Source organism: Heterodontus francisci, chromosome 15, assembly GCF_036365525.1.
Source record: "Heterodontus francisci isolate sHetFra1 chromosome 15, sHetFra1.hap1, whole genome shotgun sequence".
Classification (NCBI taxonomy): domain Eukaryota; kingdom Metazoa; phylum Chordata; class Chondrichthyes; order Heterodontiformes; family Heterodontidae; genus Heterodontus; species Heterodontus francisci.
The window spans coordinates 42770270-42787349 of NC_090385.1; the positions used below are offsets into that span (position 1 = coordinate 42770270).

The window sequence follows — 17080 nt, forward strand, 5'->3', positions numbered from 1 at the left end:
TCAGGATTAGTTTCACCATATGGTAATGCCACATGGTTATTCCTCAACACATACCCTGTCTCTCCATTTATTATATATATTTTGCTTTTTCAGTATTTTTAAATGATTCAAATTTAAAAGCTAGAATAATCGTTACAGTAGGACTGAGTGGCTTGTTGAAAGAATGAATGTGATTTGAAACGTACCATCCAAGTGCCTACACAGGCAGAGGTTTGTCATGATGAAAGTTTAATCAGTCACATGTTGATGTTTCATTTTCACTGATCACAACTGTTATTGTCGAGCATTGACAAAATGGAGAGTGCCACCAACTGAATACTGCTTGCATGATGTTCACTGCAGATCTGTTAAAAAAAAAATGTTTAAAGCATTTTGAATGTTCTAAAAGAATTCTGTGTTGAGTTGGCTCATTTCAGATTGGGCAGCACTTCGGCTGTTTTGGTTTCGGCAACCCTGAACTAGGGAGGGGAAAATCAGCCATAGCTGAACACTATCTAGTGACCCCTGAGAGATTTGTAATGAGATAAAAGTAAAATACTGCAGATGCTGGAAATCTGAAATAAAAACAAAGTGCCGGAAATATGCAGCAGGTCAGGCAACATCTGTGGAGAGTTAAGGTTTCAGGTCTGTGATTCTGTTTCTCTCTCCACAGATGCTGCGACATTAGTAATGAGGTTGGGTACACCATGCACATTGGGTGTGAACGTCTTAGCTGTGATACTGTCCACGTCATGTAGTCAGCCTGCACCATATCGAGGCTTGCACGTGAATAGTTGCAAGCATTTGACATCTGAGTTATACCTTTTATTCCTGTATTAATGCAACATATTAAGGTATAGAGTCATTACGGCACAGAAGGAAGCCGATCCGTCCGTTGCATCCTTGCCAGCCATAAATTTGATCGCTTAAGAGTTAGTTTGATCCAGTACAAAAACATGTCAATTTTCACATTAAATGGGTATCTGGGGAGTTGGTAGGGATATGGAACAAGATATCTTTTTTTCAATGGTTGAGAGAATGTCAGCTAGGACATTAGAATTTATCTGCGAATTACAATGAGTGCCTTCCACTTCCGCTGTTTGTAACTCGAGGAGTATTACTACTCTTGAGAGCATCATTTAAATTCTGCCTGATTATAATAGCCAGGTAAAAGCAAATCCATTATCTAAGTGTAGTGGCTGTGGGCACTCTTTAAGATAGTATTACTTTCGCCTGACTTTTAATGTCATATTTTTTATTCGGGAGACCTGTTGGAGAGACAGGAACAAGATAGTGAGAATCACGATACTCTGATAGCACAAAGATATTATAATCTGTGATCTTTAATATACTTTATTTAATCATTATAATCCTAGTAAACCTGTATACAAACTTAATAAAAGATGATCAGCGGTCAGTGGTGGCTTAGTTGGTAGCACTCCAGCCTCTGAGTCACAAGGATGTGAGGTCAAGTTCCATTCCAGAGACCTGAGCTCAAAATCTAGGCTGACACTCCATTGCAGTGCTCAGGGAGTGCTGCATTGTCAGAGGTGCCTTCTTATGGATGAGGCATTAAACCGAGGCCCTGTCTGCTTTCTCAGGTGGACGTAAAAATCCCATGTCACTATTTCAAGAAGAACAGGGAGTTATCCTTGGTGTTTTGGCTAATATTTATTTATCCCTCAATTGACATCATGTAAACAAATTATCTGGTCATTTATCACATTCCTGTTTAGGGGAGCTTGCAGTGTGCAAAATGGCTGCACATTTCCTACATTACAACAGTGACCACACTTCACAAAGTACTTCATTGGCTGTAAAGCTCATTGGGACATTCTGAGGTTGTGAAAGGTGCTACATAAATGCAAGTTTTTTTAGACTTATTTAGAAAGATGCAGGCCTGGATATTCTCCCCTTCCCATCTGCAAATGATATTAGGATATTAAAAGAAAAATACTGCGAATGCTGCAAATCTGAAATGAAAACAAAGTGCTGGAATTACTCAGCAGGTCTGGCAGCATCTGTGGAGAGAGAAATGGAGTTAACATTTCATGTCAATGACCTTTCATCAGAACTGGCACAGGTTGGAAATGTACAGGGCTTTGGGCAAGTGAAAGGGGGGGGGGGTGTGGGAAGAAGAACACAAGAGAAGATATATGATAGGACAGAGGGCAGGAGATATTAAATGAAAAAGATGTCATGGAATAAAAGGCAAAGGGAGTGCTAATAGTTGTAGTAAAAGACAAAGCATTAGTCCAAAGAGAGTGTTAATGGCAGAATAATGAACAGATCTATCCTAAAGCAAAAAGATGACAAACCAAGTCTGAGACAGGTACATGGTTAAAAAATAAATTAAACAAAATATTAAAATAAAAATTATTTTTAAAAAATGGCAGTCATGCTCTGAATTTATTGAATGCAATGTTGAGCCCAGAGGGCTGTAGTGTGCCTATTTGAAAGATGAGGTGCTGTTCCTCAAACTTACGCTGAGCTTCACTGGAACACTGCAGCAGGCCGAGGACAGAAATAGGGCATGAGAGCAGAGCGGTGAATTAAAATGGCAACTGGAAGTGCGGGACTGAGCGGAGGTGTTCTGCAAAGCGATCATCCAATCTACGTTTGGTCTCCCTAATGTAGAGACGACAGTTGTGAGCAGCGAATACAGTATACTAAATTGAAAGAAGTACAATTTAATTGCTGCTTCTCCTAGGGGTAGGATATTGTTGCAATATCATTCATGATATTTCTCATTATCCCACCCCTCCACATGACAGTCACTGGGCACCCTGAAATGGAAAAACTGGGCCTAGATCTTCTGATATAAATTTTAGTGGAAGATGTTCGTGTCAAAACTTAAGTGTTTATGTCATGAGGTGAGATTTTTGATCCCTCGTAAGGAGAGGATTTATCTGGGGAAGTATTTTATTGCTCATGATATTTAAGCACTTTATCTTGAGGCTCGTTATTACTCAGGCCTAAAGCTGTGCATTCAGGATGGAAGGTTTTTAAAGCAGTTTCAACTGTCTCATTAGGGGAAAGTTTCTTTGAGATGCCAGAATGCATGATGTTACCTTTGGGCATTCCTCTGTATATAACCTTCTATCATCATAATGATGAGCAATAGAGCCAGAGAAGACACTGACTATATCAAAGGGAATTGAGGAGGATAAGGAATTACCCAGCCATCAGACTGTACAGAGCACAGAACTCTTGTCTCCTGTTGTATAAGAACAGTGCCTGAGGAGACTCAAATGCTCAAAAGATGTGCTTCAAGTATTATGCAGGATCCTGTAACCTGATATGAAGCTATCTTCAAGGAATTCACATTTTCTTCCCGTGGAGATGACATTTTACATAACAGAATCCTTATAGTCTGGTGCAGGGGATCTCTGCAACATTGCAGTCAGTGGTCCGCCATTGCAATTGGTAGGTGACTGATGTACAGTTCATCTCAATCTCCATGGATGCAGCTCAGCAATAGTAGTAGTAGGATTCTTATGACTATCAGAGCACCAGTAACAGATACAGTGGCTTACATCAACAGGAAGGAATACCAGTCTCTAAATGTACAGCTAGTTTGTGACCACAGGCATGTGATCCTGCATGTCAACACGAGGTACTCTGGCAGTTACAATGATGTATTTATAATGAGTCATTCCTCTGTGCTAGGTCTTTTTGCCAATCAAAAGAAGACCAACAGCTGGCTTCTTAGAGATAAGGAGCACCCTCTGAAAATCTGGTTCAGAATTTCTTGCAGTAACACTGAGGAGTGGAACATTCACCAGAGTCATTTTTTAGGCACGTCATTGGAATGCTGGAGGCACAATTCTGCCATCTGGATAAGTGTGAAGGTGCTTCTCAGTATATATTCCAGCATTAGTATCATGATGGGCATTGCCATCTGTATTCTGCATAATTATACACTCGAGGGGAGTCTAGTTGGATTTGGATGAGGTGGACAAATCCCTGCAGGAAAGGGAGGAAGATGTGGAAGTAGATGCTTTTTGAACATAAGGACAACAATCCAAAGGATTATCCAGTACCTGGCCCAAGAAATGTCAAGTGCTCTGCTTAAAAGCACATTTTCATGAAAATAAGTAATAAATGTATATATTCATGGATATACACACACCCCAGTATCTGTACTTGGCTACATCTCTGTACAACTTTGAAAGCTCAACTTTATAATTTTGTGGAATTTCCTAGTAATGCATCATCAGCCTTTCTCAGCATACTCAGTATAGTTAAAAAGTAAAAATAGACTCATTGTCACCTGAATTTATTAAGTAAATGTATCATACACCACAGAAATACCCCAATCATGACCATACTACTTCCCCTTTCTGCTTCCATATGCCTTAAAACTTTTCACCCACTGTGAACTACTTGTAGTTTCACTTGTGTGATTAAAATGGAGGGGATGGCTAGCGGCTCTTTGTATATCTGAGCCCACGGCACTGAGGTGGATGAGAGATATATTGGCAGCCACTGTCCTGAGAAGGACAAACTGCTGATTGCACTCCCTATCTGATTTGGAGATCCATCTGGATCCTGCTGTTGCCAGTCAGCATCAGGGAACCTGACAAAAACTCGGTGGATCTGAATCCATGAGAGGAAGCTATATCTTGTGAAGATCTGCCTGCCAGGCTGCTAATGCTGGACAAATTCTCCACAGGGGGAGTGATTGACAGAAGGCAGACTGAATAGACTGAGTTGAGAAACCTCTACCAATACTTCTTGTAAAGTGAGTGCCAAAGGCCTCCATGATATAAGTGTGAGCTGCATCTCAGGAAGCAGACATTGCTCGAGAGGTCTCATTCATAGGGGCAGCCTCTGTGGGTCTCTTAAGTTGTCCATCCTTTCCAGTCATTGAGGGTGCAATGAGGAGAAACACTCCAGTATATCAGACAGATTCTATACATGTTTGGAGAGATTCCTCTGTGCTTGCACATGGGTTCAATGCTCTAGAAGCATCCTTCATTTGAAAGCATGGTCTATGCAATCTGTGTCCTGTAGCTCCTCAGCCAAGGTCTGATGCCTCCAATCAAAGGTGTCATGATTTTCCTCTTCTCACCTCCACCCCCACCACCCCCAACCATTTTGTCCTGGCCGTTTGTGAATTGTGCATCACCAATTGTGTTTTCTTCTTTCTCACTCGTCTAAAAGCCCCAAATGCCTGCACCTTGCACTTGAAAGTGATGGAATGATTGATAATGTGGCATATAGTGTTCTGGTAGGTTAGTAACTAGAGTGGAAATGCCCCATGTCATCAGCAACATCTGGACACATCTCATTGTTGCAGTACAATCATGGTGGCTGAAAACACATTTTGTCTGCTGAAGCTTCAGAGGCCAGAAATGTTTCACCTATGCCCAAACGTGTTTCTAACACTGGTCATTTTTATTCGTTCATGGGATGCATGTGTATTCTCGTAATTTAATCCTTGGAATCCTGGTAACATTCTGGTAAATCTGCGCTGCACTCACTCCAAGGCCAATATCACCACCTTAAGGTGTGGTACCCAGAACTGCTCATAGTACTCTAGGTGTGGTCTAATCAGGGCTTTATGTAGCTGAAACATGACTTTCTACCTCCTTGTATTCTAGACCTCTAGATATAAAGGCCAGTATTCCATTAACCTTTTTTGATTCATGACATTTTAATATATGTACTTAGATCCCCGAGTCTCTTTGGACTTCCACTGTTTCTAGCTTTTCACCATTTAGAAAATACCCTGTTCTATTCTTTTTAGGTCCAAAGTGGATGACCTCACATTTGCCAACATTGTGATAAATCTGTCACAGTTTTGCCCATTCACTTAATTTATCACTATCTCTTTGCAATGTTATGCTTTCATCTACACTGCTTGCAATGCTGTCTATCTTTGTCATCACCAAATCTGGATATGTGGCTTTCTATTCCATAAGGCAAGTTGTTTGTGAGTACGGTGAATAGTTGAGGCCCCAACACTGATCCTTGCAGGACACACTAGTTGCGTCCTGCCTAAATGGAAAAACTCCCTTCCTAACAGCACTGTGGGTGTACCTACCCCACATGGACTGCAGAGGTTCAAGAAGGCAGCTCACCACCACCTTCTCAAGGGCAATGAGGGATGGGCAATAAATGCTGGCCTGGTCTGGGACCCCCACATCCCATGAATGAATAAAAAAAAAATTAGAGTACCTGCCCATTATCCCTACGCTCTGTCTTCTGTCACTCATCCACTTTCCTAACCAGGTCAATGATTTGCCTTCAATTCCATGAACTTCAACTTTAGTTAAACAGTCTCTTATGAGGCCCTTGTCCTTCCGGGTGGTAGAGGTCACTGGTTTGGGAGGTGCTGTTGAAGAAGCCTTTACGAATTAATGCCATGCATTTTGTAGACGTTATACACTGTAGCCACAGTGCGCTGGTGGTGGAGGGAGTGAATGTTTAAGGTGGTAAATGGGGTGCCAATCAAGTGGGTTGCTTTGTCCTGGATGGTGTTAAGCTTCTTGAGTATTGTCGGAGTGGCACTCATCCACTGGCTGGTCCAGTTAAGTTTCTGGTCACTGGCAACCCCTGGTTGATTGTGGACAAATCAGCAATGGTAATGCTACTAAATGTCAAGGGGAAGTGTTTAGAGTCTCTTGTTGGAGATGATCATTGCCTGGGACTTGTGTGGCACAAATGTTACTTATCACTTCAATCCAAGCCTGAATGTTGTCCAGTTCTTGCATGTGGACATGGACTGTTTCATTATCCGAGGAGTTATGAATGGAACTCAACACTGCAATCATCAATGAACATCCCCACTTCTGACCTCATGATGGAGGAAAGACCATTGATGTAGAAGCTGAAGGTGTTTGGGCCTAGGACACTACCCTGAAGAACTCCTTCAGCGATGCCCTTGGCTGAAATGATTGGCCAACAACCACAACCACCTTCCTTTGTGCTAGGTGTGACTAGCCAATGGAGAGGTTTTCCCCTTGATTCCCATTGATTTCAATTTTACTCCTTAATGCCAGATCTGAGTGGATAAGTAACCTACTCATTTTTTTTTACCACCAGGTAGGATTAAAATGAATTCCCAATGCTGTCTGTTACAGCATGCTCTGTTATAACCCCACCTTATTGTAGAGCTCTGTGACAGCACTTTCATTACACCCATCTTCATTTTAAGGCTGTCAGTTATAATATAATCTCCATTACTCCACCCTTATTATATGGCTGTCAGTTATAATACTGTTAAATTCATCCTCATAGGTGTATAACTACTCCATTACACTTTGTCCTCATTATAAGACTCTCCGCTATAATGCATGTGGTTGTTCATCACACTATCTCTATCAGGCTGTTGGTTCTGACATCCTCTATCACATTCTACTTTCAATATAACACTTCTTTAGTTACACACCACTCACAATATAAGGCTGCCTATTATAACACTCTCCATTACTCCCTCCACAACCCCTTTAATCCCTCTGTTATAACAGTTTTACTGTTGTAAGGTTACTAGGCTTTGGCTGTTGTGTTTTTTCAGGTTTTGTTAGTGTCCACCTACAAGATATGACTAAACAAATGAGAATATTTTGCTCCCTGAGATTATTATAAGTATTGAAACCCAGATCTTCAAGGTGAAAGGTCAGTATTGCAATGTCACCGATTGGACCATCCAGTCCCACAGTAAAATGTTACAGAAAAAGTTTTCGTCCAATCTCTGTTTGTGACTTTCTGTTCCATTTTTGATTTAGGCATGGGAAAATTTGGGGATTTTTCTCTTTGTGTGGAATATTTTTTAATGGCTCCTTCTGATGATCTCATCTGTGGTCGACGGCAGTAACTGTGTTTGTCTGAGATGTTTGTTTCAGAGAAACAGAGTCCGACTTTACCTCCCTCAAAACCCGTTCACTTACACAGAGTTAAAATCAAGTAACCAGAGTCACAGTCAAATTCACAAAGCTGAAGCACCTGCAGGGCTCAAGTAATCTGGTGAATGTTTGATAACTCTGTGAAGACTCTGTTATATCCTGTGTGAAAATGTGTTTCATATTATGATGCGTGACGAGTGACACACGTGTATTTCAGCATCCAGCCTTTGATATATTTATGTGAGAAAAACTTAATTTAAATCTTAGGATTCACGTTTCCATGATGGTTCAGCTAATATATATACCCAGTGTGACACTGAGCGATTATCAATTGAGAAGATTCCAAATTTGAAACTTCAGTTTGTGCTGTGTTGGGTGGTTGCAGGCATGCTAAATTTGACCTCCGTGCCCTTTGGGTGAGGGACAGAAAGGAAAAAGTAGTTGTGATTCCCGTTCCTGATCAATATTTCAGTACTTCTGTTTAAAAGCACATGTGTGCAGGATTCAGGTTAAACTCTATGGGGCTTGTTGTGATTCTACCCAAGTCAAATAGCCTGTTGATGCTCACTGATAAGAATGACATTTTGAGTGCAGTAGCATAGGGCTATCAACCCCAGTGAAAATGTATCCCAGCAAGAGCCAGCACCTTTAAGAGAAAATTGAGAAAAGAGCTGAGCTTCACCACTAGCTGTACTTCCCCTTTAACAGTGAGTGATTTAGTCTCTGTCAGTTCCCTTTTAATGTACAGGTTTAATTTTTTTTTTAGCTACATTTGATGTTTTGTTTCAGTAATGTTCTATAACTGCCCCGGCCAGACTCTCATTATGAAAAATGGTTTCAAACAAGCCCTTACTCAAGTCAAACACTAACCTTTCAGATAGAGGTTTTTTTTTCACTTGACCTGGAAGCATACATAGTAAATGTAAAGATTGGAAAACATGCACAGCTACCTTGAAAGCAAGTGGATGGACACTGGTCTGCACTTCTCAGACTCCTCCTTTAAACATTGCCACAATGGTGGGGTAATTTTTGGAATGTCGGCTGCTGCCAAAACACTGAAGTGTTAGTCTTTGGGATAGTACTGTGTTATGATGGTTCTATATTTTTTGTTAATTTTTTTTGAGGACTCCTGTATTTAGAGCTTTGGTACATGGTATTTTTGGACATTGTTTTATTTGGGAAAACTGAAAAGGATTCCATGGTCATTGAAAGGACACTGAGGGGACTTGGTTTGTAAACAACCCTTACTAGAACTCACCACTCTTCAGATAAATACCCAGCAGGGGTTTTTGACATGGAGCAGATGTTTACAGAGAAGTTAGAGGTCAAGATTTATGGGGGTCAGGAGGCTTGACTCTTAAGATATTATTTTTGGTTTCGCTTTGGACAGTGTGTTGGGAGTGTGAACTGTTTTGAAGCAGTTGGAGAAAACCAGCTGAGAGAGCAATCACCTATCAGCATCCTCTTCCATCTCTTTGAGAACTTCCTGAGAATCAAGTGCAAGAAATAAAGAAACTGATGCTGCATTTCTCCTGAAAAGTCTGCCAAACTGATCTTCAGCGTCGCCTGAAGAGAACTGTTGTAGAAAGATCCCAGTGACAGCTGTCTATGCGTATTTAGGACACCAAACCAAAAAGGGACAACTGACCTCTTTCCATATCTTTTTTTTTCTTCAAGAATTAGCAAGTATTTGGCCAAAGTATTATTTTTTTTGTCTTTTTTTATTGTAACCGAGCTCTAAAAAGAAAATCTCTATTTTTCGGTTAACTGGTGGCGTGTGCGTGCACGTGCATGAGTCTGTGTGTGTGGCTAAGGTAAAAAGGGAACTTTCATATTTCAATCTGTGTGTTCATGCTTTCTTCATTACTGGTTAAGTCTTGTCTTATAAAAAAAACTGACAATTTTGTTGTTTATTCAAGAAACCGGGTTGGTGTATTTTATTCTGGGATAAAGAGTAGAGTCTATGATTGACCTTATCGGTAACTGGGTAAACTTTTAAATATATGTTGTGACTTATAGAGAAGTGGAACTAGAAAAAACAGTGCACTCCTCTCTCCTTGGTCTTGACAGTTATGGCAGGAAGGATACTATTTCATAAACCTTTTCTTATAGAATCATCACAATATAATGTCGTTCACGAAAAAGCCTCCAACCCTTCCCTCCCTCCATGTCTCTTTTTCCTTTATCTTATTATATCTCTCATTTCAGATTTTAATATGATTGACCACACCATCTTCCTTCAGCATCTTTCCTCCATTGTCCTGCTCAGTAGGACTGCCCTCACTTGGTTCCACGTTTACCTATTCATTTGTAGCTATAGAATCTCCAGCAATGGCTTCTCTTCCTCCCCCCCCCCCCCCCCCCCCACTATACTGTAAACTCTATAATTCCACAGAAATAATCTTTGTGCCCCTCCATCGTCCTTAAGTATACATACCCTTTGGCAACATCATCTGTAGACATGGGATCAACTTTCACATGTATGCCAATAACACCCATCTTTACCTTTCCTGACCCTTTCACTGCCTCTGTGCTGTCTGACTACCTGCTTGCCCTGGATGAACCACAATTTCTTCTAGCTAAGCATTGGGATGACTGAAGTTATCATCTTTGGATTCCACTAGAACGTCTGGACCTTTTATCATTGATTCCATTTCCCATATTCAGCCACAGTTTCAGGTTAAAGCACATTGATTTTTATTCTGGCGTCCTATCCTATTCCACCCTGTGAGCTTCCAACTCTCTATTCTCTCCACTACAAACATAATGCATATTTCTACTGATGTAACATCACCTGGATCTGCCCCAGCCTCAACCCATCTACTGTTGAATCCCTCATCCAAGCCTTTGCCACTCCCACACTTGATTATTCCAATGTTCTCCTGACCAGCATCCCATCCTCTAGCTCTGTAATCTTTAGCTCATCCTCTCTCCTACCAAATCCCATTCATCCATTGTTCCTGTCCTCTTGACCAACATTTAGATCCCTATCCTCCGATGTACCCAATTTAAAATTCTCATCCTAGTGTTTAAATCCCTTCATGATCTTGACCCTTCCCAGCTCTGTAACTTCCTACAGCCCTAGAACTCTGTTGTTCCAATTCCTCTGCCCTTTGCATCATCTTTGGTGGTTGTACCTTCAACAAATGAGGCTCCAATCTCTGCAATTCCCTCCCTAAGCCCCTTTGCCTTTCCATCTCCCTCTCCTCTTTAAGATCTTCTTTTAAAACCGACCTCTTTGACCAAGCATTTGGCCACCAACCACCCACCCATCCCCCAACATCTCCTTTTGGCTTGGTGTGCATTTTCATCAGACTATGCCTTTGCGAAGTCCTTTGGGACTCTTTCTACTTTAAAGCTGGTATATAAATGCGTATTGTTTTTGATCTTTTCTAGCAATTTTCTATGGTAATTTCTTCCCTGAACTTTCCTCTTCTGTTCCTCGTAAATTGAAAAACCCTGTCACACAACAATTTTCTTCTCACCTTTGTTACAATCAAGACTCTTTCTAATTTAATTCATTCTTTTTCAAGATCTCAACATTTTAAGCTTTGCTTCCTTGCCCCTACGGTGTACAGGATTTAAAAAACCCAAACATGGCATGACTTAACTTCCTAGTTCCTAATTTACCTCATTGTCTCTGTTACCCTTTTTGATGGTGTCTGCATTCGGTTTCTCGGCAAAAGAAATAATAACTTCCACAAGTCTAATCACATGCCTTTCTGTGTACAAACAAGGTAAAGAATGCTGCATTTCTACCAGACATGTTACCAGATTTCACTTTAAAGATACTGCACCATGAATATTCAATTTTCGCAAATATTTTAATTTATTTAGCATCTACTCTTCTGCTCCAAAGGGGCTGATTTTTTTCCAGGAATGTGATTCCACCAATGCAAACTCCACCCAAGAAACCTTATCCAAGTGGCCAATCGTAAAAGTGTAAGCTTAGGCTGTGAGCAATGGTAGACTATTAAACAAAATGTAACATCACAGCTGAGCCTGAACCTATTCTCATTTGTCAGGCACATATGAGAACCACTGGATGTTGCCGGGTATGAGCAATCTGGCTGATCTTAGCCCTTTGTAATTGGGGGAGCTTTGGGCCCAGTGACCAGAAATGAGCACCCAAGTTGATTTTAGCTGCCCTTAATGAAGGTACATAGAACATATGATTGAGAACAGGTAATCTGGCCAATTTCGACTACCATCTCAGTTAATATCAACTAACTCACCACAACCTGATGATGTAAACTGGGATCTTTTTTTTTAGATTAGAGAGACAGCACTGAAACAGGCCCTTCGGCCCACCGAGTCTGTGCTGAACATCAACCACCCATTTATACTAATCCTACACTAATCCCATATTCCTACCAAACATCCCCACCTGTCCCTATATTTCCCTACCACCTACCTATACTAGTGACAATTTATAATGGGCAATTTACCTATCAACCTGCAAGTCTTTTGGCTTGTGGGAGGAAACCGGAGCACCCGGAGAAAACCCACGCAGACACAGGGAGAACTTGCAAACTTCACACAGGCAGTACCCGGAATCGAACCCGGGTCCCTGGAGCTGTGAGGCTGCGGTGCTAACCACTGCGCCACTGTGCTCCACAAGACTTAACAGCCCATTGCCATAACCAGCTAAGGCTATGTTTTCTGATCATAATGCCAACAGTAATCCAATCATTGATGTCTGTGTTGCAATTTGAAAACTGAGACCTTTTCTGTTTTGGAATGTAATTTTTAGGAGGGGTGGAGATAAAGTGTACGTGCCATCTTTATCCAAAAAGAAATATATTTTAAAGTCTAAAGATTTGCCGTTTTGGGAACCAACTTCAAAAACAAAATTACAAGTTTGGGTTATTAACTGTTGGGAAAGAGGACGGGGGTGGACAAATGTCTGAGCCAATTTTTTTTAGGGTTTAATAAGAAACTGAAGAAATATCCCCACGAGCTATCACTCTTCAATCAAATAATGACTCAGGCACCACTATAATGCCCCAGTTTCTTTTTGGGAATTTTGTACTAGAGGGTACTGGGGAATAGAACGCTTTCTTTTTTGGACATTGGGGTACAATGCTAAATTAACTCATGTTGGAAACCTTTTGGGGTTGGGTTTTACATTCTGGTCAATTTTATTTTTCAGTGAACTCAATGGAGAGTACAATAGGGTGGGGTGTGAAACTGGCGTTCCACCCGATTCTGTGGGTTTCCTGCCTGGTGAGTTAGGTAAAATTTGTCCCCTAATGTCAGCAACAAATACAGAACAGTTTTAGCATGGGTTGTATGCAGAGTAAAGCTCCCTTTACACTCTGCGATTAAGCACTCTGAGGCCAGATTAGGTGCTGATTAAAGATTCCATTGTACCAGTTGTGCTTTAGAAGAGCCTTAGAGGTGTGGTGAGAGTGACTGCCCATGACATCAAGGCATCATTTGACTCAGTATGGCATTAAGGAGCCTGAGTAAAACTGGAGTCAATGGGAATTGGGGGGGATAACTCTCTGCTGGTTGGAGTCATACCTAGCACAAAGGAAGATGGTTGTGGTCGTTGGAGGCCAATCATCTCAGCCCCAGGGCATTACTGCAGTAGTTCCTCAAGGTAGTGTCCTAGGCCCAACCATCTTCAGCTGCTTCATCAATGACCTTCCCTCCATCATAAGGTCAGAAGTGGGGATGTTCGCTGATGATTACACAATGTTCAGCACCATTCACAACTCCTCAGATATTGAAGCATCCTGTGTCCAGCCAGATGCCGCAAGACCTGGACAACATCCAGACTTGGGCTGATGAGTGGCAAGTAACATTCACGCCACACAAGTGCCAGTCAATGATCATCTCAAATAAGAGAGAATCTAACCATCTCCCCTTGATGTTCAATGGCATTACCATTGCTGAATCCCCCACTATCTACATTCTGGGGGTTACCATTGACCAGAAACTGAACTGGAACAGCCATTATAAATACCTTGGCTACAAGTGCAGGTCAGAGGCTAGGAATTCTGTGGTGAGTAACTTATCTCCCGTCTCCACAATGCCTGTCCACCATCTACAAGGCACAAGTCAGGAGTGTGATGGCATACTCTCTACTTGCCTGGATGGGTGCAGCTCCAACAACACTCGAAGCTCGACACCATCCAGGACAAAGCAGCCCACTTGATTGGCACCCCATCTACAACCTTCAATCCCTTCACCACCAATGCACAGTGGCAGCAGTGTGTACCGTCTACAAGATGCACTGTAGCAACTCATCAAGTCTCCTTGGACAGCACCTTCCAAACCTGCGATCTCTACACGTAGAAGGACAAGGGCAGCAGATGCATGGGAACGCCACCACCTGCAAGTTCCCCTTCAAGCCACACACCATCCTGACTTGAAACTATATCGCCATTCCTTCACTGTCACTGGGTCAAAATCCTGGAATTCTCTTCCTAACAGCACTGTGGGTGCATTTACATCAGATGGACTGCAGTGGTTCAAGAAGGAAGCTCACCACCACCTTCTCAAGGGCAGTTAGGATGGGCAATAAATGCTGGCCTAGCCAGTGACACCCACATCCACGAACGAATAAAAAAACAAAGCCCATTCTGAAAGGTAACTGTATATTTGAGGCTGATGGTAACTGCATTGAGACTGCCCAAAGCCTTTTTTTCATTGTACTCTTTTATCTAGCAGAGAGGGAAGACTTTCATTCTGGGCTGGATTCAAAATCAGATCTCAGAAAGGATAAGATCTAGCCCATCTCATCAGTCAGTTCCCACAGAATGAATTTTAAATTTATAGAATTAGTGGGTTCAACGGCCTTTCTTATTCCATTCTTTGTTCTGTTTGGCTTGTACTAATTTCAACCTTAACAAATGACCATTGCTGCTCAGTAGCACCCCCAAGTGGCTGGGGGTGACCTATGGTAGGCTCTGTGATTTTGCTTCCTAAACATCCAGCTCTTAAGAGCAAAGGCCTGCTCGAGTCTGGGGAAAAAAAACCCGACCTGCACCCAACAGAACCGCATCGGACCTGAGCCCGACCCGGCCCGAATCCATCCATTTTTTTCCCCACACCCGACCCGAGCCCGACCTGACCATAGTGCACTCGCTGTACTTACCACTTTTGGAAGGAAGCTGCAGCATGAGCGCAATGACGTCATAGAGATGCTCACTGCGCAGACTGAGTCTGTGGAGTACCGTGTGTGTCCGACACGGACCCAGCTCGACCCAACCCGAGCCCGAAAGCCAGACCCAGAAGAGTGACCGGATCTGACCCGAACTCGACACATTATTGGGTCCTGTCGGGCTCGGGTCAGGTAGCAGGCCTTTACCTAAGAGTAATATAAATGGAGATGTTTGCTGTGGGTTGCTTACAAAGAAATGCACGAAGAAAGTAGTTTAATTTTGTGAACCTTTGTTCAATGCTTCTTGAAAAATATTAAAATGTTAGAGGTAGGGTGTCCTAAAAGGATTGTCATGGGTGGTAGTTAGTAGATGAGCATGTCACAGACAAGTATTGTGATCCTACTCTGAGTATATTCCATTACTTGCAATGATGCACTGGATGCGGATATTCTATTGAAAAATGTACTGCAATGTAAACTATGGAAATTAATTTCACTTGGGGTGGAGTTAGGGAGGGCGGAAGAGAAGTTGGCCTCCTTTCTGTTTTTATTAATACTACGGACGCTTCTGTCACCTGGCTTACATGCACACATTATAAGCACACTGACCACATTTAAAAAAATTGATGTTTTAATGTAAATTTTCTGATTATCAAAGTGTTATTAGAATGGGTGAACGGAACCTGTTATATTTTGAGTATCCATTGTCAGCACGCACTCCTAAGCCAAGTTTAATATGGGCTAGAAACAGGGTAAAGTTACTTTTCCAACAATATGTCTAAACCTCCATTTCTGAAGAGCACCTCCTATTCCATCATGTCTATTTCCTGCACCAGTCGTATTTCAGAGAGGTTGCCATTTGGTATCAAACTAGGGTCAGGTTTGCTCTGTGAGCCCATGTCCACTGCAGACAATTTGTTGAGAATATCCAAACTAATTTCACATGGAATCTTTTTAAAGCCAAAAGAAAATTGAATTGCTGTGATGAAGTGGGGTTGGATTTCCATAAGATACTTGTACATAATTTTCTTTCCCCATCTGAGAGTAGGACGGCTTTAAACCTGGAGACTAACAACTGTCTACTTCCACTTAGTTTAGGACCATAATCTCTCTAAATTTCATCTGAATCATAGTCAAATTTAACTTGAATTGGGATTTTTTGGTCCAATTTTTCTCCCTCTTAAGATGTTGTCCCTTATTTAGGGTACTGGCCAATCTCCTGTACCTCAACCAAGAGGGCAGTTTTTCATGTATGTAAGCATAGATAGGTTATCCAAATTTAAGGAGTCAAGTTATATCCACAACAGGGATAGAAACCAGGAACAATAAATATGGCTAATTTTCCATTACGAGCACAGCAGAGCTGTGGACAATTGAAGTACTCATGCTGCTGCAGCTGAGATCTGATTTAGACCATTAAATCAAATCTGGGACATTCCTGGTTTTATAATAGTTCAATACCACACAGGGTGGTCTCTAAGCAATTGGGTGAGTATTCAGCTCTAATGTGAATCAACATCAAATGGGTAGGAGAGGGGAAAGTGCATTGCATGTTTTCTTTTTGAGTCAATCACAGAACAGAACCCTTCCTCTCCCTTGCTTCATCAAATTGGTATGTCCTTTACTCTGTGCTAGGGCTGTGCCCAACAATGGGGCTCTCAGAGGCTGAAGGAATGAGCAGCCGGCTGTCATCTTTGGCTTCACACACTGCGGCCCCTGTTCAGGGATCCTGTCGATATGCAATTCACAGGCCTGCTCTTTCTGCGTCTCTTTCCAATTTCCTGTGTGAAGTGTAGCCCATGAGTGGGCTCTTTGATTCTGATTTCTTAGCAGTCAAAAGGTCGCCAGAGGAGAATGCTATTTGCGCCTGCATGAAAGAAGGACAAAAAAATAAATTTTTAAATAACTATTTAACCAATTTTCAGCATTTCACAATAACTAGCTTACAATCTGTGATGTCATTCCTTGTTCCTTGAAAATACTTTCAATGAGCCACTCATTTGAATGGAATAATTCAATTTGGTATTGTGGGTGAGGGATTTTGGCTTGTTTCCTATCTGATATTAATTGTATGGTCTATTACTCTGAAGGTCAGACCTTTCAGTCGCTGCAAGGTCCACCATATGGTAAAAATGAGCCT

The 17080-nt window shown here is 41.7% G+C and overlaps 1 protein-coding gene across 9 annotated transcripts in view; it reads left to right on the top strand.

Annotated features, from left to right (window-relative positions):
- Positions 1-17080, top strand: part of stard8 (StAR related lipid transfer domain containing 8) — a 204340-nt gene that overhangs the window by 107937 nt on the left and 79323 nt on the right. The window lies entirely within an intron of this gene.